Consider the following 22,667-nt stretch of genomic DNA (forward strand, 5'->3'; position numbering starts at 1 on the left):
ACGAGTTGGACCTAGGACCTTGGACAAGAAGGTCTGTAATCTTCTCTGCAGATAACAGAGCAGGGAAAAGGAGGCCCCTTTCCTGCAAAGCCGGCGCACATAAGGGCAGCTGAGAACCGGGGGTGCCAAGTCGGCAGGCTGGGGTGGACCCGGGAGTGTCCACTCTAGCAGGGAGGTTCTGGCACAGGGGCAGGTAAACTTGGAGAGTGGCTCTTTCCTCCCCACTTGGGCGACGTGGGGAAATGGTCCTCATAGACCATGGAGGGCTTTGAAAAGGAAGAGAAGAGGTGAACAGGAAAAAAAAAAAAAAACCAGAGGCCTCAGAATGCCCCTCCCTCTGAAGCCTCTCCTCAGGGCTGAGCCTGGTGACCGAGGGACAGATGGCCGTGGGCCGGGGCCCTGGCTCCAGGCAGTCCTTGGGGGGCCTGGGTGAGGCGGGGGGCAGCTGCCTGAGGCTATCCTGAGGGACAGGGAAGAGTGTCCTCGGCCCCCTCGTGGGGCACCTGTAGACCCTCGTGCCGGGCCAGGCCCAGTGCAGCAGGACGCTCCTGGGCGCCTCCCCGCAGTGGCCCCCCTGGAGTTCGTGTCTGAAGACCAACCGGCAGGCGTGTCTCAGGGCTCTGGGATCTGAGCAGATGAGCGTGGTGTGACTCAGAGGGAGTGGGTGGCGGCAGATGCCTGCGGCTGGCTCCCAGCCAGGCTTGGCAAGTTCTGGGTAAGCGACTGGCTCAGGGCCCGGCCTGACATTAAGGGCGAATCCCACCGGGGACCAGGGGGCTCCGGAATCTGAGCAAGTCTCTGTTCAAGACAGATGCATCCCTGGCCCAGCCCGGCCCCTTCCCACACACCCCACCCCAGCAGGGGCCGCGGAGAAACCCCGCACGCGCTCTGTGGCAGGAACGGAGCCGGCTTCATTCCGAGACCGCAGCTGCTGCTCTACCTGGCGAGTACCAGGGGCGTCTACGCGGGCAGGGCTTGCTGGTTCCTCTCACCATCTTCTCAGCACAGGAAGGCCGACTTCACATTGGTCTCCCGGGGCTCAAACGGTACCATTCCTGCTCTCAAACGCAACCCCCCTCCCAGGACACATCCAGACTCCTGCCGGCTCTGCCAGCCCACCCTGGACTCCGACATAGGAGGCTGAGCTGGTGTCTGAGCCCCACCCTTCACTGGGGGCAAGTGCTGTTATCCAGAAAGTTCACCTTTGTTTCCTGCCAGGCTGGGTAGAGAAGGCCTGAGGTATAGGTAGAGAAACCTCAGGGAATGGCAATTGTAGGACTATGAGTTACTTACTGTTTTGGATAAGTAGAAATCACTCTTCTGATGCTTATTGGTGAAAATATTTCTAAAAACAGCTCTGCACACTTCCCTGCTTTGATAAGAATGTAGGACAGGATTTAACCACCTGATGGCTACGGTGTTTATAAAGGGCCACAGTCGGCCGGGCGCGGTGGCTCACGCCTGTAATCCTAGCACTCTGGGAGGCCGAGGCGGGTGGATCGCTCAAGGTCAGGAGTTCGAGACCAGCCTGAGCAAGAGCGAGACCCCGTCTCTACTAAAAATAGAAAGAAATTATATGGACAACTAAAAATATATATATAGAAAAATTAGCCGGGCATAGTGGCGCATGCCTGTAGTCCCAGCTACTCGGGAGGCTGAGGCAGGAGAATCGCTTGAGCCCAGGAGTTTGAGGTTGCTGTGAGCTAGGCTGACGCCACGGCACTCACTCTAGCCTGGGCAACAAAGTGAGACTCTGTCTCAAAAAAAAAAAAAAAAAAGGGCCACAGCCGCTCCCTCAGCCACCCCAGAGCCAAGGCAGGGCCAGAGTCTCTCTCATCCCGGAAGGAGACTCTTCCTCCCCTAGATAGACAGCAAGAGCCCCGCACCTGCTAAGGGTCATGGAAGACGCTGCTTACTGACCCCGGTCAAGTGGAGTTTCGTGCACCATCCTTATACCAGGTGAGGATGATATTTTGTTGTTTCCTTCCCACCTTTTCTCAAACACAAGCCACCCCGCGGTGGACATCTCCAGATGGGCCCTAGGCCTTCCAGGGAAGTCTCAGAATTCCCCCACATGCTCACACGTGTCAGCTCCAACTTTACTTCTGAATGGGATGTGGCCAACCTTGCAGACAAGGAGAACGTCTGCATTTAAGGTCAAAAGCATTAGCTGTTGGGTTATGAGAAAAAGAAAAGTCCCACAAAATTTTCTGAGGCTTGGCGCTTCTCTGTCTCACTCCTTAGCCCCCGATTCCGTATCTAGTTCTCTCTCCAAGAGGCAGTGAAACCCCCTCCTGGGAGCACCCAAACTATAGGAGCCCTGGACCAAAAAGAAAAGGAAAGCAGGCTGGAGAACAAGGCCCCCCAACTTCCCGGCCCTCTGCTCTGCCCCGAGGCTGCACCTTGGGCTGCCTGGACCCCCCACCAAGTTGCCGCCCCCAACGCAGCGGCCGGGCAGTGGGGCAGTGTGGATAATACCTGCAACGGGGTGGAGGTGGCTGGGCCTACTCCCACGGCCTGGCGGGTGTCTGCATCTTACTGGAATCTGCACAGCGAGTCTCTAACTCACAGGTGACTAACGAGCCCTTATTACCAGGCAGGTGGCAGACTCCCTAAACAGCAGACATTAAACAACAAAATGCCACCATGTACCTCACCCACAAAGTAAAACCAAACAAACACGTAAGTCTGGCTTTGCTTTTCCTCCGCTTTCTCCCTACCCCAACCCCCCTGCTACAGCTCAGGGCGAGAGGTGCCAAGGGAATCCCGGGGGGAGTTTACGATTCCGGGGAGATCCTGTGAACCTGCCCCGTGACCTCCAGGAGAACCACAGTGGGATAGGAGACAGCTGAGAGAGCAGACCTTGTCCCCGAGTTTTGAGTGACTCGGTGGGGGCCTGACCACCACCCAGCACAGGTGGAGAGCAGGAAGAGGGAAGCACTGGGGCAACAAGGGGACGACAGGGACCCCATGGAACCCAAAGCCCTCCTGCCTCAGCTGTCTGATGAACAGTCAGTGACAAGACCCAGAGAATCCTATCAGAAAGCTCAGTCAATTCAAGGGACTGCTTTGGAAGGTGTTCTGTTGGGCTCTGCCTGGGCAGGCCACAAGTGAACGCTCACCTGAAGACAGGGGTTGACTGTTTATTAAGCATCTATTATGTGCCAGGACCTGGCCCTTGGTCCTATGAGGCAGGTATTGCTGTCTCCATTTTTAGAAGAAAAATCAGGCTCCGGATATGAAATAGTTCACCCACGGTACCTGGCTGGTGAACAGCACAACTCACTCTCCCGAGTCCCGTGCCAAAGGCCTCTGGGGTTAAGGGGGAACATCGCTGAGTTCTTGGGCACCAGGTGCTTGTGATTCAATTATATTTTTCTCTTAGCTCAAATTTTAGTAATTGAGGTTAGAGTCCTGCAGTCTCACATTAAACCCCTCCTAGGGCTCTGGGGCCTATGCCGTGCTCGTGGGAAGATGTTCCGTTCAGGCCGACCAAAGCTTTGGCTGGAACACACGCAGAGCTGCGAGGTGGGCGCCTCGAGCCCTGCTGCGGGCGTGAGGCTCGGGACGGCCTGCACACGCTCGGGAGCCTAAGGAGGCAGGGGAGATGTCCATCCTTGAACGGCCACTTGCCCGTGGGTCCTACCTGGGTTTCCTGCTTAGTCACCATGCCCACAATGACAGCTGAGGCGCAAGGTTTCACAGCCAGATACTTGCCACGTGGCCCAGGCATCGCAGTGACAGGGACAACTTTGCAGGGGTCAGAGGGCCTGAGTTTGGACTCCTGTTTGCCACTTACTGGCTGTGCAATCTCAGCAGATTATTCAAGTTCAGGGAGCCCCAGTTTCTTTGTAAAAGAACGAAAACTCCTGGGATTGTCATGAGAATTAACATTCACGAAAACACCAAGCCTGGTGCCTGGGGCCTAATGCACAGTCAATACGTATTTACCGAAATGTGAAACACAGACAGCTAAGAGCAGTCTAAGAGGTGACATGGAGACAGTCCTTCTCAGAAACGAAGACCCTGGCTGACTACATGGGGAGTTATCCATTGGCTCGATCTGCAGGACTAACTGAACTTAATAAAAAGTATTGCATAGAACAAAAAGTGCAGGCATTCGTTCCCTGTCAGCTACAGGCTGTCTGCGTGACTGTGGCGTCTGCTGAGAGGAGTGACTCGAACACTTTCAAAGGGAGACAAAGGTCTATAGTTTGACAGACAGCGGTAAGCGGGTCGGATAAATCCAAGAAGGGTTCCTTTACTAACAGCTGAGCAGAAGTGAGAGCCCCAAATCAGTGCCCGCATCTGTGGGACCCTCTGGAGACCCAGCACCGTCAACTGAGAAGGTTGTGACCAGAGTCTCACTCTTCTCGGAAAGGCCAGCAACTGGTACACAGGACTCCAGAGTCCATCTCGATAAAGTGTTGATTTTAACACCAGCCTGGGGACGGGTTCTGAAGAGAAGCCAGACCTGGGACAGCAAATGGACAAAGCCCACGGCCAAGGGACAGTCCCCCCAGCCCCGCCCACCAGCCTCCGTCCTCCCCAGGCCACTCCCCACTGAGAAGACCAGGTTGGGCCTAGGGACACCAGGCTTCTCTTCCCAGCTCAACCCTCTGTCACCTTCCACAAGGTAAGAAGACTCAGTACCTTAAATATCCCAGGTTTCCAGTTTTATTCACTGAGTGATTTTAATCACTGAACCCTCAGTTTCCTCTTCTGTAAAAAGGAGTTTGCGCCTGTCTCGGGGCCTAATATTGGGCTAAAAAAACCAAAACCAAAACCAAACCAAACCAAACCAAAAACACCACCTTAGATTTATTTAGTCCTTGGATGTTTCCATGCACATTGGGGAAGCGGTTGAAGGTGAGAAGCCCCAGACCGGGTGGGGCCCGTCACAGGCCTCGGTCACCCCTCTCTGGTCAGAGCTGCTCTCTGGGGTGTGTGCACCCCAGGGCACTGGCTCGCGTCCCTAGGAAGCTCCATGGGCTGAGATCCCCCCATCGATCTCGCATGACTCCACCTACTGACACCTAACAATGCCGGATCCTCCGCCACTCCTGCTTTGGGGCCTCCCCTGCACTCAGCAGGGGGCTCCTGTCACATCCTGCTGTGTCCCCATGTCTGTCCTGCCTCTCGGCGGCTGCCATCCGCATGCAATTCCCTGCTAGCTCAGGAGTCTTCAGTTGTTTAATGCTACCTTTCCTCTCCACCTGGATTGTAAATTCAGACGCAATCAAGCCTCATGCTTCTATTATAATCCCCCCGGGTCACTCGTAATCACCAGGACTCAAGGACCCTGAATCACAGCCGAAGTTCTCTTCAGACATAACTAGTGCAGGCTCTGGCTCGGGGAAGGTGATTGTAAGGCAAAAAAAAGAAAGAAGAAAAGTGAGTGGCTTGCTCAGTGCGCCACGCAGCAACGTCAGTGGAGGGTGGGGTAGGGAAGTCTGTGCCGTCCCCGAATCTAGCACTTTCCATCCTGCAGCTCTACTTGTTGCTGCAGAGTCACCCGACAGTGGGGCTCCTGGTTCCCAGCCTCCCCTCCGGTCGCCCAGAGAGAACAGTTCGGTGCCCAGACACCGGCGAGGCCATCTCCCATCACCTCTCCCCGCCCTCCTTTCTCTCCCCTCCTCTCCCCTTCCTGTTCTCCCACGTAGCCCCCGTGAGTTACACAAGCAACAGGTGAGCTTCGGAGAGCCCCACCCTGCGGCAGGAGGCCAGCACACGCTCCAGTGTGCATGTGGTCAAGAGAGTCCCAAGGGCACTGTGGCCCACCCCAAAGGCCCCCATGTCGTCCCCAATCTTTTCCTTTCAGGTCAAATTTAATAAATGATGATTCAGGAAAAGGAAAAAGGAAAGGCAGAGGATGACAACTTCGCTAAGATTTCACTTCGGCGAGGGAAGGGTGAGCCAGGGTAGGAGGATGGGGAGGCCCCGCACCCGGCCCGGCGTGCGTGTGGCAGCCCTGCCAGGCCCCGCAGCCTGGAGCAGAGACAGCCCCGGCAGAGGAACAGTGACGAACACGCCCCCACACACGTACCACCTCCATTAGTTATTCTTTGTAAATCACAAGAAAAAGTTATGTAAGGAGAAAACATACAGCTCCGACGGAGAGAAGGAACATTTTGTTCAGCCTTGGGGTATTTAATGTAATACGAGCTCCTGGAGAACAAAGCGACACTGGGCATCAGTCTTGCACACGCAGACACAAGCAGACACAAGCAGGCAGAGAGGCAACACCACACACCTGGACGTACGCACGCTCGCCATGCATCCAGAAAGCCAGCCCCGGAGGTCTGCTTACTCAGCCCCGAGGGTCCCGCAGCTCTCCTCTTCCCGGGCGTAGCAAGCAGCGCAGGGCTGTGAGATGCTGGGTGACAGGATGCAAGTGACGCGGGATGAACGGCACTACCGGCTCCGACAAATCCCGCCGCCTCACTCCAAAGGTCCATCCGAGAAAGGGTTTCCCAGCCCCTTCAGCACAGGCAGTCTCCAGGGTTCGGCTGCTCTCCGAGCTGCTGCCACTGCATGCCTGCAACAGATGGGCGCCGGGGCTGGGTGTGCTTCCCGTCCCCAAAGCCGCGCAACAAGCGGCTGGCAGACAGCATGAGCTGGCCTGCGACAGCGCAGGCGACAGTCTCGCTGGCTAGAGCCGGGCTGCTGCTCAAGACGCAGGCAGAGCCCGGGCAGACCCCGCATTGACAGGACTGCAGCAGACTGTCATTCCCACCTGTGTGGGGCTGCTGGGAGGAAACTCCTCGCCACACGGCAAGCCAGCAGGAGGGAGGGCTGGGCTGCAGCTTTTAAAAAGACAGGCAGCAGGACGAAGGCAGGAAGAGCAGGGGCTGGTGATGCAGCAGGTGACGGCTCTGGGCTCCAGGTCCTCCGGCCAGCACGGCAAAGGCTGGTGCCTTCAGAGGAAAATAGCTTGTTGGTTTCAGAAATCTGGACTCCCTGGAGGTCCCTGTCCTTGGAGTATAAGGAATGCAGTTCTTCCTCTGGCAAGAATAACGGCTACGGCCTTCCCAAAGGAAGGCTGCACACCCCAGGCCCCCAACTCCAGACAGCCCGCAAACTTGCAGCAGGCAACGTGGTCTCTGCATGTCCTCACCATCTCTTGTATTTTTTGTATTCTGATGCTTTGACATCTGGAGCCTTGCTGACCCAGGAGGGACCACCCCTCCCAGGGGTAGCCAGTTCCTAGAGACTGTGAGCAGCTCACCTGTGGGCTTGCCTCCCACGTGTGAGCCGCCTGACCCCACCTCCTCTATGGGGCTCCTACACCCCGCCATTACTGCCCTGCTCTGATCGCCAGTGACAGCCCAGAGCCCCCTGAAATTATTCACAGAAGCCACAACAAAGGCTCTTTCCCACATTCCCCCTCGCTCCCCCGGCTCCTGACCCGTTCTGGGGCTTTTTCAGTTTTTTTTTTTTTTTTGAGACAGGGTCTCAATCTATCGCTCACGCTGGAGTGCAGTGGTGCAATCACAGCTCACTGCAACCTCGAACTCCTGGGCTCATGCGATCCTCCTGCCTCCGCCTCCCTCCCGAGTAGCTGGGACTACAGGTGCATGCCACTATGCCCAGCTAATTTAAAAAAAAAATTTTTTTTGTAAGGGTCTCCCTGTGTTGCCCAGGCTGGTCTTGAACTCCTGGTCTCAAGTAATCCTCCCATCTAGGTCTCCCAAAGAGCTGAGATTAAGCTGTGGGCTACAACGTCCAGCCCCGGGAACACTTAAAACAATGTTCTAAGGAGTGTGCAAGCTGCTTAGGAAGAAAATGAACTCGAATCATTAGGAGAAAACGAGGGCCCCATTTCAGATTCCTGCCATGTTCATTATTAAATAGAACTTGCTAATGCCTTGAACTGTTCAGCAATGGGGGAATTGCTTCAAAAACGAGTCAGTGACCTGTCACGGAAGGTATTCAAGAAGCGGAGGATTCTTTGAAGACTACAATTCAAAGGCGATGATTTAGCGGGCAGATTTGTTGTTCAGATAAGGTTGAAGGCAGTGCAAGGTAGGAAGACATGAACGTAAGCATCGCAAGCAGGAAGGCCTCACAGGGGTGACAGAGGAACATTGCGTGGCTGTCTGCCAAGGCTCAGGAACAAAAAGGCAACAGAGTCAGAGCCTGGGACTTCGGGGGACTTGTAACGAGGCTGGAAGTGCGCGGCTTTCTTAAGATCGTTTTCAGCCCAGGAGGGTAACAGGCAGTCGCTGCCCATCCAGCGGTCCGTTCTGGGAGCGGAGTGAAGAGGTGCGGGGTGCAGCGGCCAGTTCTCTCTAGGAACTGGCAGTCCCGGGGATGGCCCGCCCAGCAGCGGGTTACCGGGGACAGTCACTTTAAGCTGGAACTCTGTTTTCTTGTCTGTAGAATGAGCAATTTGTTACATGATGTACCTCAAGGTCCTTTTCAGACCTGAGCACTAATATTCCGTGACAACAACAAGGGTCCAAGTCAGAGCTCAGTCATTTCTCTGAACCTCAGTGGAAACATTTGCTCCGCACGTCTCTCAGAGCTGCTGCTGGGATAATGCATGAACAGGCATTTGGACAAAAATAAGCGTCAGCTTGGGATGTTTGGGATGGTTCTGGAACCAGAGGGCAGTGCTACCATAAACTCAAGGTGCAGCAAAAAGCTAACACCACTAGCGATGAGTGAGGGGTGACCTCCTACAGCCAGCCCCCGGGCACCGGTGTGAGTGGTCGACCAGAGATCTTGCCAACCTCAATATTTTCTCCTGCTGGTTCTGGAACTATCCACGCTGGGTGAGCTGGGCTTGTTTTATTTTCTGTGTGCTTTATTCCAAAGCATACAAACAAGCCCAAGGATAAAAAGCCTAATTAGTTTTGCTTGGAAAAGCTAGAAATGTCAGAGAAATGGGAGCCACCATCCAAAGGATCCAAAAGGTTTGCTGCACTCGGAGACAAGCGCCTGAGAGTGATTTACGGGGTGTGATGACTCTGCAGTTCTGACGGGAGGCGATTCCATGTCTGAGGGACCCGGTATCATTCACTGGAGATTAAGAAAAATAAATAGCTCTGCTCCTGCCTGCAAGCTGCCAACTGCAAGTATGGTGACTGTCTTCATCTCACTCTCGCTTCCAAACCCTCCCTGCACGCCTAGATGCGTGTGGGTGGTTCCTGCTTCCCTGCCAGGCTCTCGGCTCTCCCACCCACTCTCCTCGGCTGTCTGGAAGGACACAGCCAGCAGATCACAGAGGTGCAGCAAAGCCTGAAGACCACCGCTGGTGCCACGGGCTGGTCTCGGAACGAGAAGCGGAAAGGATATTCCTTCCTGAGGCACGACCCCTCTGACTCACCCCTCTCCCTGAGTCATCTTCCTAAACACTGTTTTACAAGCATCACTCTTAGCACCCTCGCCAGACCAAAAAAGACAAAGCAGTAACAAAACCGAACCAGACCAGAGCACCTTCAGTGGCTCCACGCTACCCACAGAACCAACCCCCGGCCCACAGTCGCCCTTCCAAGCTCTCGGGCTTGCTCAGAGCTGCCGGCCAGTCCGCGTGGGCCCCCAGCACCCGGGGGGCACCCTGCTGACCCCACCGTCAGGATGACTCGAAGGTCCCGCCCCCACCCCCGTAGCCTTTCCCTGGCATCTGTAGGTTATTACCTAGTCCCTCTCCTAGAATTGATTTTTTTATTGTATTTTTAGTGCCGCACATTTTACATATGCTACCTCAATCTGCATAAAATACGGTCTATTTTATCAATAAGCAAATCAAAGCTCAGAGAGGCTGAGTCACCAAGGTTACAGAACAGATAAGTCGCAAAGCCAGGATTTGATCACCATTGCATTGCCCTGCAAAGCCCGGCTCTGTCCCACCCTATTCTAACAGGCCCACTGCCCCTCTTATTTATTTTTGCTCTTTCATATCATCTAGTTTTTCTGTGGACCACACTTGATTATTTCTTGTATAATTAAAAATAAGAGGACTATGCTCACACACTCTAAGGTGGTAATTCCCCATTCAGGGCCCATCCCAAAGAACATCTGAAATAAACAAAGACAGTCTCTGCGGCAATAGGGACGGATTGGATACCACCTGAGTGTGCAAAACACGTGATACTGTCAAGCGTGTTCTCATAGAGTCATACATTGGGATATCATGAAATCACATAACAAATCAAAACAGCGATTTCAATTACAAATGGCATGGTAAATGCAACAGGAAAATCTCAAACCATGCACAGTATTGCCTGGGCTGGGTAAGTGGCCCAGAAGACTAGAAGCACATGAGCACACGTGTGTAAAAAGTGTGCCTTCTGGCCCCCACCCCTGGATTATGACGTGCGTTAGACTTCTCAGCAAACTGGGAATCTAGCACAAATCCCTGCCAAATCCCATGTCATCTTCAGCCATGAACTTAGAAGTCAAACGCTGCATGCCAAGCTCACGCCCCCGTGAGGAGGAACTGCTACACAGGACAGCATGGCCACAGCCCCAGTGGCAACTCGACCCCAGAACCCCCCACCCCCGTGTCCAGAGCCAGCCACGGCACGAGGCCTACATGGGCAGCTTGCAGAGGGTGTGTCTGCACGAGGGCTGACAGCCGCTGCCCTGGGCAGACAAATGCTGCCCACTAAAGCCTTTATTCCTCTCCCCCAGCAGCTTTCCAGGTGCCTGCCCTGTCCCTGCCTCACAGTCAGCAGTCCTGGGGCTGCGAGACCTGTGCGCCGGAGAGCCGGAGGCCGGGGCAGCAGAGCTGCGAGGCCCTGAAACAAGAGGGGTCCCCTGGGCTCAGGGCCTGGCTCCTGGCTTCACTGGCCACATTAGCATTTCACGCAAGACCTGGGCAGCTGGGGAGGGGGACATGGCGTTGTTGGCTGGGCGACCCTTTGGGAACAGCATCTGAGATATACTGGCATGTCGACGGGGTGGCATGTTACATGGTGCCCCATTCCTACAACAGCAGTGAGGCCCCTGCACTCATGAACCCTCTGTGATATGCTGGAGCAGTGTGTTTGCTTCTGAAATCCCCCGATTGGAGACCAACATGCCAAGAGAGCTGCTCTGCACCATGGACATCCTTGCTGAAAGCCACAGCAGAGGGCTTGTTCATCAGCTCAAGAGAAGTTAGAAATACTTTTTCACTGGTGAATGAATGATGTGCAAGGTAAGTGCTGAGTCAGGAGGATGGTACAGGCTGCAGCCCCCGTGAATAAGCAGATAGCGAACCTGGCCAGCCGGGCAGCCTACCTGCTACAGCCCTGGAGGCCCAGGTGCATTGGTCCTGCATCCTCCCTCTCAGGGGACCCTGCTTCTGAGCTCTGCTGTTAGGTTGACCAGTCCCGTCCTAGGAATACCTCTGGGTCCTGCTCAGAGGGAATCTGATGGAGGACAGCAGCGAGACGTCCTCTGAGCTACAAGAACAGGTTGGAACTGCCACCAAAAACTGTCTGCAGGGATTTGCAAACTCTGGTGGAAGATTTCCTTTCATTGTAGCAGACCACCCAGTCCCAAGGCTATCAGGGGGACATGCAGCCTCCTCCACCTCCAGTTGCTGGAGATTGCCAATATTTCCCAAACTAACCAGACTCTTGCCGAACGGCTGAGCTGAGATTAGACCAGCCGAGAACAGTTTGCCACCCAGCTGCTCCTGGACACCGCCATTTGGATAGAACTAGCAGTTCTGCATTGCAAAGACATGTGGAATCATTAAGAGCTTATGCCCTGATTTTAATGGAGAAGAAACAAAAACAACTTCACATTTCCCAAAGGATCACAGTTTTTCCATCTTTCAAAGCCAAATTCTGACTACTTGAAGGTCTCACGAGACTTAGGATGCTGCCTGGAGCCTCACAGGTGGAAGTCACTCCGGCCACAGGCTCCCCTGGGCCTCAATGTGGGCGAGGGCCCTGGATCCCTCTGTCCAGAGAAGTGCCCGTGCACTGCATGTACATGTGGGTACTTCTGCGGCTCATTTGCATTTGGAGCACGTCACCTGCTGAATCAGGGACCCTATCGAATAAGCCAATAGGTCCATAAACTCTAAGTCACACGTGACCAATTGGGGAGTGTCCTGCCCAAGCTCACACAGCTGGATGCTGAGTCCCAGGTGCCCCAATCTTCACCCCATGCGTCTGACAAGGAAGACAGTGGCCCACCTACGGGGGAACTGGCCAAGGTTTTTCACGTGGCCCCACAGTGACTTCCCTGACTCCAGTCTGAACAAGCCCTACGCGTGCACACTCCAGGAGCAGAAATGAGAGGAGGCAGCTGGGACTCTTTTAAACAAGAAGCTGCGCACCAAAGGAGCAGCGATGGGTGTAGGGTAAATACAACACACTCAAGTACTCTCAAAGCCACGTGTCTGACCCCACCCAGCCCCACCCCCATCACAATGACTCTCCCACACCCGCTGCTGTGGGGTCCCCCGGCTTCTAGCATTTGCACGTTGAGGGCCCAGCTCCTATGACCCCTGGAGGGCACATGGCGCACACCTGCGCATCAGCTGACGGAGGGGAGAGGTCCCCAGACCCGAGAAGCAGGAGCAGGGTCTGGGGCCGGCCACTCCTCTTCAAAAGAAATAGCTTGGCACGTGGGAAGCCCCCACTTCTCTCTTTCGTTTTTTAGTTAAACAAAGCCAAGACGGGCTGCTCCCCTAACACGAATGCACACTCGGTCTCCCAGTGCCCCCTCCCCTGGTCAACAAGTATTTACACAACCCCAGCTGTGTGCAGCCTGGCGCTGGGTTGCTGGACACAGACAAATAGAAGAGAGAGACGCCAGCCTCATGGACCTCAGTCCTGGCCAGGAGAAAGTTGTGGAGTCAAGGAATAAGCAGGCTGAGTCAATGCAGCACCATGCGTGGTATACACAGCAGCCACCTTAGAAGTTTCCAGAAAGAAGTGTCTGCTTCAGGAGAAAGTCTTAAGAAAGAGCTCCACAGCCAGGCGCGGTGGCTCACGCCTGTAATCCTAGCACTCTGGGGGGCCGAGGCGGGAGGATCGCTCAAGGTCAGGAGTTCGAGACCAGCCTGAGCAAGAGCAAGACTCTACTAAAAATAGAAAGAAATTATCTGGACAACTAAAAAATATATATGGAAAAAATTAGCCGGGCATGGTGGCACGTGCCTGTAGTCCCAGCTACTCGGGAGGCTGAGCCAGGAGGATTGCTTGAGCCCAAGAGTTTGAGGTTGCTGTGAGCTGGGCTGACGCCACGGCACTCTAGCCCGGGCAACAGAGCGAGACTCTGTCTCAAAAAAAAAAAAAAAAAAAAAAACCAAAAAGAAAGAGCTCCACGAATGGAGTAAGACTAGGCTGAAGTAAGCAGAATTAGGTAAAACCGGAGGCACTGGAGGGTCCTCACGTTTCGAAAGGCCCTAGCACATCCTCCTGGCTTTCTCCCACAACACACCGCCAAGGGTCTCTATGCAACACACCGCCAAGGGTCTCTGTGGAAGGCTCTGGAAGGTTCGCGGCAACTCTACTTTCCTTTTATGCTGGGAGGCAGGATTGGCCCGGGCTTGGCTCATCTGGAGCAGAAAGCTGACGGCTGACGCACAAGCCCGGCTGGTCTCAGGCAGGTGCTGCGGCTCTGAACGGCTATGACCTGAAACAGCCCCGAGGGCGCAGTCTACAGCAGGCTCCAGCTGCCGGGCTGGGCGAGGCCAAGCTGCTGCTCAGCACCATAAGGCTCCCCCCACCCCAGTTTAATCAAAATCAAACACCAGCCACACTAGGACATGAAATGATTTTTTCCTGGATTGCCCTCGATAACAATGCCCCTAAGCATGTCCTCGCTCGGACAAATTGGATTCCTCCTCCTGATTGTGCTGTGAAGGATAAAAGCATCTTCACTCGTCCTTTTAAACTGATGCTACTTTTTTGCAGGTTCAGTTCCAGGTTTTCCATTTGCTAGCACTGTGACTTTGGGTAAGTCACTTAACCTCTCTATGCCTCAGTTTCCTCATCTGTAAAATGGGATTAGTGATCATTATACCTACCCCACAGGATTACTGTGAGGATTAAATCAGCATGTATGTATGTATGTATATGTGTATGCACAGACATACATGCACAGACATATACACGCATGCACACCTATGCACATCTGTATTCTTTTCTTTTTTTTTTTTTTTTTTTTTTTTTTTGAGACAGAGTCTCACTCTGTTGCCCAGGCTAGAGTGAGTGCCGTGGCGTCAGCCTAGCTCACAGCAACCTCAAACTCCTGGGCTCAAGCGATCCTCCTGTCTCAGCCTCCCGAGTAGCTGGGACTACAGGCATGCACCACCATGCCCGGCTAATTTTTTCTATATATATTTTTAGCTGTCCATATAATTTCTTTTCTATTTTTAGAGGTGGGGTCTCGCTCTTGCTCAGGCTGGTCTCAAACTCCTGAGCTCAAACGATCCGCCCACCTCGGCCTCCCAGAGTGCTAGGATTACAGGCGTGAGCCACCGCGCCCGGCCTTGTATTCTTTTCTGAGTTGTATGGAGGTCAACACAGCCCGGGAGCTGATGGGAACCAACAGCCCAGGAGGTAATACAGCCCTTCCCCGAGATGGGTGACTCGGGTGTTAGAGAGCCCCTGTGGGGATCTTGCCTATGACAACTGCCACCGGACAGAGTCACAGAGACTCTGAACCTTAAGGCAAAGTAGGAATTGGTGGAAAGTGAATGATAGAAAGCTCTGGAAACAGACACCTGCAGTCACCTCTGGGCAGGATGATGTTCTGGCTGGGACAGGGGCTGGAGCAAAACTGACGACACCCAGGAAGCCTCTAGCCCAGGTGGCTTCAGAGGGGCCGTGGGTCAGGGAGAAGGGCTGCGTGACTTTGTTGTCACCTCAGCCTGCTTCAGCCAACCAGCTGACCGAGCACTGACTTTTCAAAGGCACCTTTGGAGTAAAAAGGAGCGAAAGTCAGGCCCGAGCCCGAGTCTTTGAGCCAACCACGGGAAGAAGGCTCAGAACACTTAGATGGTCAGCGGGTGGCGAAGGTCCCGGGGCCCCCAGGGCTGGGCTGAGGCAGGTGGGGCTGTGAAAGGCTGGGCGCCCAGGGCCAGGGGCAAGCCGGGAGGGGACGTGAGCAGACCACGCTGCCCGCACCTGGCCCCGGAGGCTGGCAGCGCACCCATGCGGACACCCTGGGTCAGACTCCCTCCTTCTCCAAGTGGCTGTTGGGGTGGGTGACACAATAAATCCACAACAGAAAATGTTCAGCCCGGTTTTAAAAAATAAAATAAAACAAAAAAAACCCTCTAGCAATTCATCAGCTTGGGGAAGCTGCGTTGCCACCGAGCCTGGCGGTATCACCGTGATCATCTCGGTCTGAGAATTCCTCCCAGCAGCCGGGTCAGCTCCCACCGCCCCCTCCCCGCCCTCCCCACGCCCACAGCGGAGGAGACGCAAGCTCAGCCACTGAACCTGCTCCTGGCCCCTGGCCTGGCGCAGCAGCCCCTCCTCGGTCTCCTCCCCACAGGTGGCCGGCCAGGTGTGGCTTCTTCTAGGCAGCTGCCTGGGGACATTCTCTGGGAAGCTCAGAAAGAACAGGAAAAACGTGTATCCAGTTTTGTTGGCTTACAAAAATTTCACACCAACAATCTTTTCTGAAAATTGAATAAACACTAAAACTTTAACAACATTTTAACAATTTTATTTTATATTTTCCTTTTTGTTTTTGGTAGAGATGGGGTCTCAACAATATGTTGCCCAGGCTGGTCTCCAACTCCTGGCCTCCAGCAATCCGCCCAAAGCGCTGGGATTACAGGCTTGAGCCTCCGCACGTGTCCCATTTTAACAATTTTCAAAGAAGTCTCTCAGAAAATATTACGCTCTTCCCTGCTGTTATGGGTTCAACTGTGTGCCCCCAAGAACGACACCCTGGGGTCCTCACCCCCAGAACCTCAGAATGTGACCTTATTTGGAAACAGGGGCTCTTGAATTTGGCCCCAATCATGCGCCCTCACGTGTGCCAGGCAGACCCCTCTGCCAAGTAGGTCTGGGGGCAAGAAAGTGGAAACGAAGGACAAGGAACCTCCCCCTGCCTGGCCTGACTATCCGGCGACTCATCTCCTATGGAAACTTCTCAACTCCACAACTTCAGGGGCTGGGGAGGGGGACGGGAAGAGACGACACTCTTGGTTGTTTCTGGAGCCTTCCCTGAGGATAAGCCCAGGGACAGGGGTCCAGAGTCATTCCCAGTGGGGGTAGCTGGAAGGAGGTCAGGTCCACCCCTGGCTAAATCATTCGTCTAATAGCTCTTCACCTGCAGGGACTATCAGAATCTCTGGGGCACTTTTTCAAAAAACAGATCCTGCTTGAGAACTACTGAATCAATATTTCTGGGGCTGAGAACTGGGTGACTGAAACATTCCCTGATTAAGAACCACTGGTATCGCCAAATCACCTCCCTGCAAAGACGGGGAAACCAGCAGAGAGAAAATAGCACGATCAAGGGCCCAGTTGTTCCTGGTACCACTGACAGAGTCAAAATCGAAGGTGCCCATGAGAAGGGAAATAAGTCGGAAATCTGAGCTCTCCCTTTAAGAAGGGATCAGCTTTTAATTTAAAGCAAACTGAGAAGCAATCACCTGGACTTGGGTTATTCAAGGGCAGGCAGTAAACTGCCCGTGGTCCAGAACATCTGTAATGTTCTATGAGTTAGAAAGCTTCTTAGCGGGAAGCTTTGTAACTGGCTCAAAGATCTCAGTTTGGGCCACATTTCGCTCTACTTTGCTCTTCCCTCTTCCTGCCATTCTGCCTGTGTCCTGACATCCGAATGCTGAGGAGATGCGCGTGCGATCGGACCGCGCTGCTCCTGCTGCGGTCGGGAAATAGACTGCAGGTGACTGTAGGAAGCCAGGAGACCTGACGAGGAGACAGGTGCTCTACATTGTGATGAGGCTGTGACGCCATCCTGGAGCCCCTCCCGCTGGGGGGACCACGCCACCCTCACACGCTGGGCCACCGGCTGGCCGTTCCCAGGCGAGCCGTGCACCACTTCCAGGTGGGAGCTTTACGAGCTGTGCTGTGTCTGACGCCTCTCTGGCCCCCCTCACAGCAAGGACTCAGTTAGGGGTCCCCAAAATAAATAGGACGTGGGGCACGAGAGAATCACACTTCCGTCCCTGCTGGCCCCTGAGAATCTGAGGTCACTCCTTACTCTGGTGTGACTCAGCCGAGACTTGCTCGGTATTTTCCTCCCTCTCTCTCTCTTTCTTTCTTTCTCCTGACTCCCTCCTGTCCCTAACCCTAAATAAACTCACACAACTCAGTGCTTCCGGAAGTTGTCCACTCCGCTGCCATTACCACCCAGGTAATGAATCCAGTTTGAACTGAAGGGGCCTTTGAGCGTGAGCCCCGAACCCAATACGGCACGATGCTCTGTTTTTCTCATAAAATTCATTTTATATAATTCTCTGATTATTAACACATTGAGTGTATGTTTTGTATCCTCAATGATATCTTAAAATACTGTGATGACGGCAGTCTTTTTATGAATATGCATAACCCCTGGCGGAGAACCAGACACCCAACTGAGCTTGCTCATGGCTGGATTTAATCCTACAAACATGCACGAGACGAACCCTGTGCCTCGGGCACGCTGGGCAACAGGGCACAGAGATAAAGGACAAAGTCTCTGGGCCCAGTTGTTCCTGGTACCACTGACAGAGCTACCCTCGAGCAATTCCTAGTTAGTGGGAAGGATACACTGGAAATATGTTTTTGTCTAAAAGGCCAAAGCCTTTGTCTCAGAACAGCGAGCTCCCTGCCCCGTTGCCTCTCACCTCCCGCCCTCTGAGCTGGGCATTTGCTCAGCAGCCCCTTTCCTAAGAACAAATGCACGAGGTGAAGGAGCACCCAGCATTATAGACACTGAAGCTGCAAATCCATGTCACCAATAGCTGGGACAAGCTTCCTGTCCCATCCTGAGACTCCTTCATTCCCTCTCCTGGCCCCAACTGCCTCCAAACAACAGTCAGTAAGCGAGCAACGGAGCAACGCGTAGGTCCTTGGCCAGCAGGCAGGGTGACCAACCAGGCTGGGTTTGCCCAGGACTGTCCCACATCCTGAGAACCCCTCCACCTCCGAGAACTCAGGCAGCTGGTCAACGTCATAGGTAGAGGACGCTTCCCTCCAGGTGGGAGGCACAGCCGTGCGCCCGCCACCTCCCTGCCCTCCTCTGTGGCTCCCGACTTGGGTTCCACTCATTTTACCCGCGTCCTCTTTCCATCTTCCAGCTCTTTGGTAAGGAAGAAATTCCCACCCACCTTTCCTTCCTCTCTCTTGGTTTTATTTATGAGGTGAAAATTTATCCCAATCATCGAATAAGAAAAGAGCTAGAGATTTGCATGTTTATCAATAAAAAGTAATTACTATAAGTGAAAATAACAGTTTCACAGTGAAATTAAACATAAAAATCAAGGTTGATGCATCCCCAATATGTGGAGAATATCTAGAAGTCGCCTTTAGAATTTCCATAACATGCTCCATTTATCTCTTTTCCCTCCTCTAATCAAACATGCTCTTCATAAAACACCACTTTTGAGATAACACCATTGCAATTCTATTTTCTCTCCTGCTTCCTAGTAACTGTGTTCATTTACTCATTCCCCCAACAGAACATTTTCCTGTACTGCACATGTACGCCACGGCAGAGACTGCGGCCAGGAAAGGCCACGTTTAAACACAGCCACCTTCGTTGCCCATCAGCTGACGGAAACCAGGTTCAGAGGAAACACAGATGGAAGGCTGACGCCCGAGAAACAGGTCACAGCTGCACAGCAGAGCGCACTAAAGCCAAACCCCTGCTCTCAACCTCAGATGTACACTCAGATTTCCTGGAGAGTTTAAAAAACAACCACCCCAATGCTGGGTCTGAGTTCCTAATTTAATTGGTCTAGGGTGCAGGGGGCCTGGGATTTTAAACGCTCCTCAGGCGATTTTAATGTGCAGCCACAGTAGAGAACCATTGAGGCAGGTGGACCAAGAAAAAAGGAAAACACAGTGGGTTGTAGGATGCTCATTTCACATAAAGAGAAAAATACACCTGGTGGAAGCACAGCTTTTCCAAACGCATGTTGCAAAAGGCATTTCCTGAGATGGCCATAGATAAAAACAAACACACAAAACTGGATTGCTGTAGCCACCCTGGCAAGGCTGCCGATGCCGACCCTGCACGTCCACGTGGGCAGCCCCAAGAGGACCGCCCAGCATCCAGCCTGGTTCGGCTTTCCCCAGGATTGTGACGGCGGCCGCCCTAGGTTCCAGCCTGGCAGCAGGTGCCGCGGACTCTCCCCTCTCGTCCAGTCCAGAAAAACCCCAGGGTAACGACCCAGGTGAACCCGAGCCTGGGGCCCGATCTCATCTGGGAACACAGATGGAATCCCAAGTGTGTCCAAGTGCACCGGGGGCCCCATTCACTCCACAGGACACAAGGAGCCCCTGCCATCCAGGGGGAGCCCCAACCTGGGCAACCCCTTGTGCGTGGTCTGCATGCTTTTGTGATGAAGATCTACATCTCCTTCCCACAGAGCCCTGAGATAGGTCGCGGGGGTCAGAGTGGCAGTTTGGGAGTCACGAGAGAGTACTGGGATGGGTATCAAATCCTGGCCCAACAAGGGTGGGGGCAGGGCTCTCCTTGAAAGTGGGGTCTACATTTTATTCACATTTGCAGTTCTTGATAAAGAGTAGATGCTCAGCAAGTATTTGTTGAAAAAGAGAATGAACAGTTTAATGCATTGGAAAAAAAAGAAATGACCCTAAAAGCCATCTCCCAGAGGTGACGCTGCTATAAAGTCTGGCAAAGCAAATTTAGGAGAGAAAGGAAGGAATTTCCACAGTCTTAGAAACCTACAAGGTGACCATGGCCTTTCCTCATCTCTTCTTCCCTCCTTTTAAGGGCCTTTGTTTCTCCAAGATGCCAGTGTCAAACTGCCAGTACCTGTGTTCACCTGATGCGTTAGGAGCATTCTTGGAAAGGACACGGAAGCGCAGGCAACAAAAGAAAAAGTAGAAACATTTGACTTCATCAAAATCGACACTTTTTGCTTCAAAGGACACCATTAAGAATACAAAAGTGCATATGCACGTGCTATTCACGGCAACATTATTTATAACTGTGAAATATTAGAAACAACCTAATGTCCATGCACAAGAGGTGGTTGGATAGACCACGGGACACCCATACGCTGGAGTCTGTGTGGCTGTAGGAAAGGACCAAAAGCATCTCCACGGACTGATTTCCAAGATCTACTGTTACGTGAAAACGCAAGAGGCAGAGTGTCTATAATCTAGAGTATGCGACCCCTCATGCAAGAAGGAAGGGGACATAAGGGAACACACACGTATCTGCTCACGTGTGAACAACAAATACAGGAAATATAACCCAGAAACTAAAGAGATTGGCTCCCTACAGCCCTGAGTGGAAGGGGTGGGAAGGGGAGAAAGGGAATGGGGAGCAGGGACAGAGAAGCAGAGACGTCTTTCTGAGTCTGCCTTTTCTTTTTTTTTTTCTTTTTTTGAGACAGGGTCTCGCTCTGTCACTCCGGCTAGAGTACAGTGGTGTCATCTTAGCTTACTGCAGCTTAAAAGTCCTGGGCTTAAGTGATCCTCCTGCCCCAGCCTCCCAAGTAGCTGGAACTACAGGCACCACCACCATGCCCAGCTAGTATTTTCTAGTTTTGGTAGAGGAAGGGTCTCACTCAGGCTGGTCTCAAACTCCTGAGCTCAAGTGATCCTTCCACCTCGGCCTTCCAGAGCGCTGGGATTACAGGCCGAGCCACCACGCCCACCCCGAGTCTGCTTCTCTGTGCAGCTCTCACTCTCAGATGCATGATTACGTTTTATATTCCCCCTGGCCCCACGTAATGATTAAAATCAACCAGGACATGGGGAGGAACCCAAAGTGGAATACAAATAGCAACTGACGAACCCAACTGTATTCCAAATGAGTAACATAGCCACATGGAAAGGGAAATACACACCACACACACACACACACACACACACACACACGCACTCTTGTCCCCTTGTATACGGCATAGGAGCAATGACAGCCCAGTAGCAACGAGCACCCCTGTGCCCAGACCTTGGCTCCTAAGCACCATTCTCCATCACATGGAACCAGGGATCCCTGGAGAAATGGTTGATTCAAGGGCTGGGGCAGGGAGAATACGAGAGGAACATGGGACATCTTCAGGTGCCAGAAAATAGGGAAGTGTTTGAGAAACAGATGAAGGAACGTCAAAAGGAACATAGACGCTAATCTGAAGGATCTCCCAGTAGCCAAGGCTGGAACAATTTGGGGGGGAAAAAGACAATTTTTTATTATAACCCCTAGAATGAAAAAATTTCCATTTGTTGATTGTGATACAAATATATATTGAATTTATAAATCAATGGGAGAAAAGAAACAACTTTTCCTTATAGAAGAATTCCAGTTAATAGCTGTGGAAGGAATGGGGGGAGCACAAAAAGCACCGTGGTGAGGCACCACAGTCCCGAGTGCTGCAGATCAGGCCCACTGACGATGGAGTCAGGAGGCAGGGGTTTAAGGAGAGATGGGTGACGGTTGTCTCAGAGTCTCTCCCGAGACCTCTCTTAGTTACCAAGGGAAAACGGTCACTGGACAGTGAACCAGCCTGTAACCGAGGCCCCTCCGCCAGCTGCTGGCTGCTAACAGCTTAGCAGTAAACGGGCTGGGGGAGGCCAGGGGTGGCGGGACGTCACCTTTGGGTGGGGAGATGCATTGACTGGACACACGAGGCAGGAACCAGCCTCAGCCAGGAGCCCCTTCACCCTCCCTGCACCCCCACCCTGCCCGGGCGCCAGATGCGGAGACCCCTGGTGTGCAGGGAGGAAGGGCCTGGCGATCAACTCCAGGGGCCTGGGGTTTGATCTTCCTTGTGGGGGCTCAGCCCGGGAGCTGGGGGTGGGGGGACTGGGACGCTTGGAGGGCTAAGGACAAAGGAATGGACAAAGCAAGAGAAGGGCCGGCCCAGAGAAGTCTGTGTGAGTGGTGGTCCCGGAGTCCACCAGGAATAGAAAGTGGAACAAGACCGTCTCCCTAGTAGGAAACCCAAACCGAGTCAGCAAAGAGGGACGCTTCAGCCAGCTTCCCTGTCTCCAGGGTGGCGGTGGCCGGGCCTCTGGGCCACCACGGAGCATCTTCCAAGAAGCGAAGGAGGGGAAAGGCCCTGCAGGGGCCTGTCAGTGGGTGATCCGCTGGGCCACAGGTCCTTTCCTGGCACCTCCAATGGGGGAGCAGGAGGGGACAGGGCGGGGAGGGGAAAGGCAGGCAGGATTGTCTGGAGGGGCAGCGGCCCAGTGGACGGGTTTCCTGGGGAGACCCAGGTGTGGACACCCCGGGAGGCCGTCTGACCACGCTCCTGCCTCGACTGTTCCCGAGCTGAGCCGGCTGGCGTGACCCACACAGGCCACGTTATGGAAAGGGCCACTGCAGGATTCCATTCTGGACGGAGAAATCAGACAGACCCCCTCCTGTTCAACGATCTGAAAGGTTTAGTTTCCCACCTTTGTTTCTTTACTGTCCCCGTGAAGCAACAGTCATGGTCAGGTGACAGAAGGGGGCGGTTTGCCTTTCAGCGTTCTCATACTTGAAGCCCTGCACCGCGGCAGGAGCCACCGTGTGCTGACCGCGAGTGCGGGCCGAGGGGGCCCAGGACAGACTCT

At 53.6% G+C, this 22,667-nt stretch overlaps 1 protein-coding gene across 8 annotated transcripts in view; it reads right to left on the reverse strand.

The window, feature by feature from the left end:
- PRKAG2 (protein kinase AMP-activated non-catalytic subunit gamma 2) overlaps window positions 1–22,667 on the reverse strand; it is a 251,486-nt gene that overhangs the window by 192,657 nt on the left and 36,162 nt on the right. Inside the window, exon 1 of one of the 8 annotated variants that reach the window (XM_069461981.1) lies at window positions 6,311–6,751. The exons of the other annotated variants lie outside the window; for them this stretch is intronic. The gene's annotated coding sequence lies outside the window, so the exon portion shown is untranslated. Of the gene's footprint in view, window positions 1–6,310; window positions 6,752–22,667 lie in introns of those variants that run through there. 8 annotated transcript variants of the gene reach the window in all.

Source organism: Eulemur rufifrons, chromosome 29, assembly GCF_041146395.1.
Source record: "Eulemur rufifrons isolate Redbay chromosome 29, OSU_ERuf_1, whole genome shotgun sequence".
In the NCBI taxonomy this organism is placed as follows: Eukaryota; Metazoa; Chordata; class Mammalia; order Primates; family Lemuridae; genus Eulemur; species Eulemur rufifrons.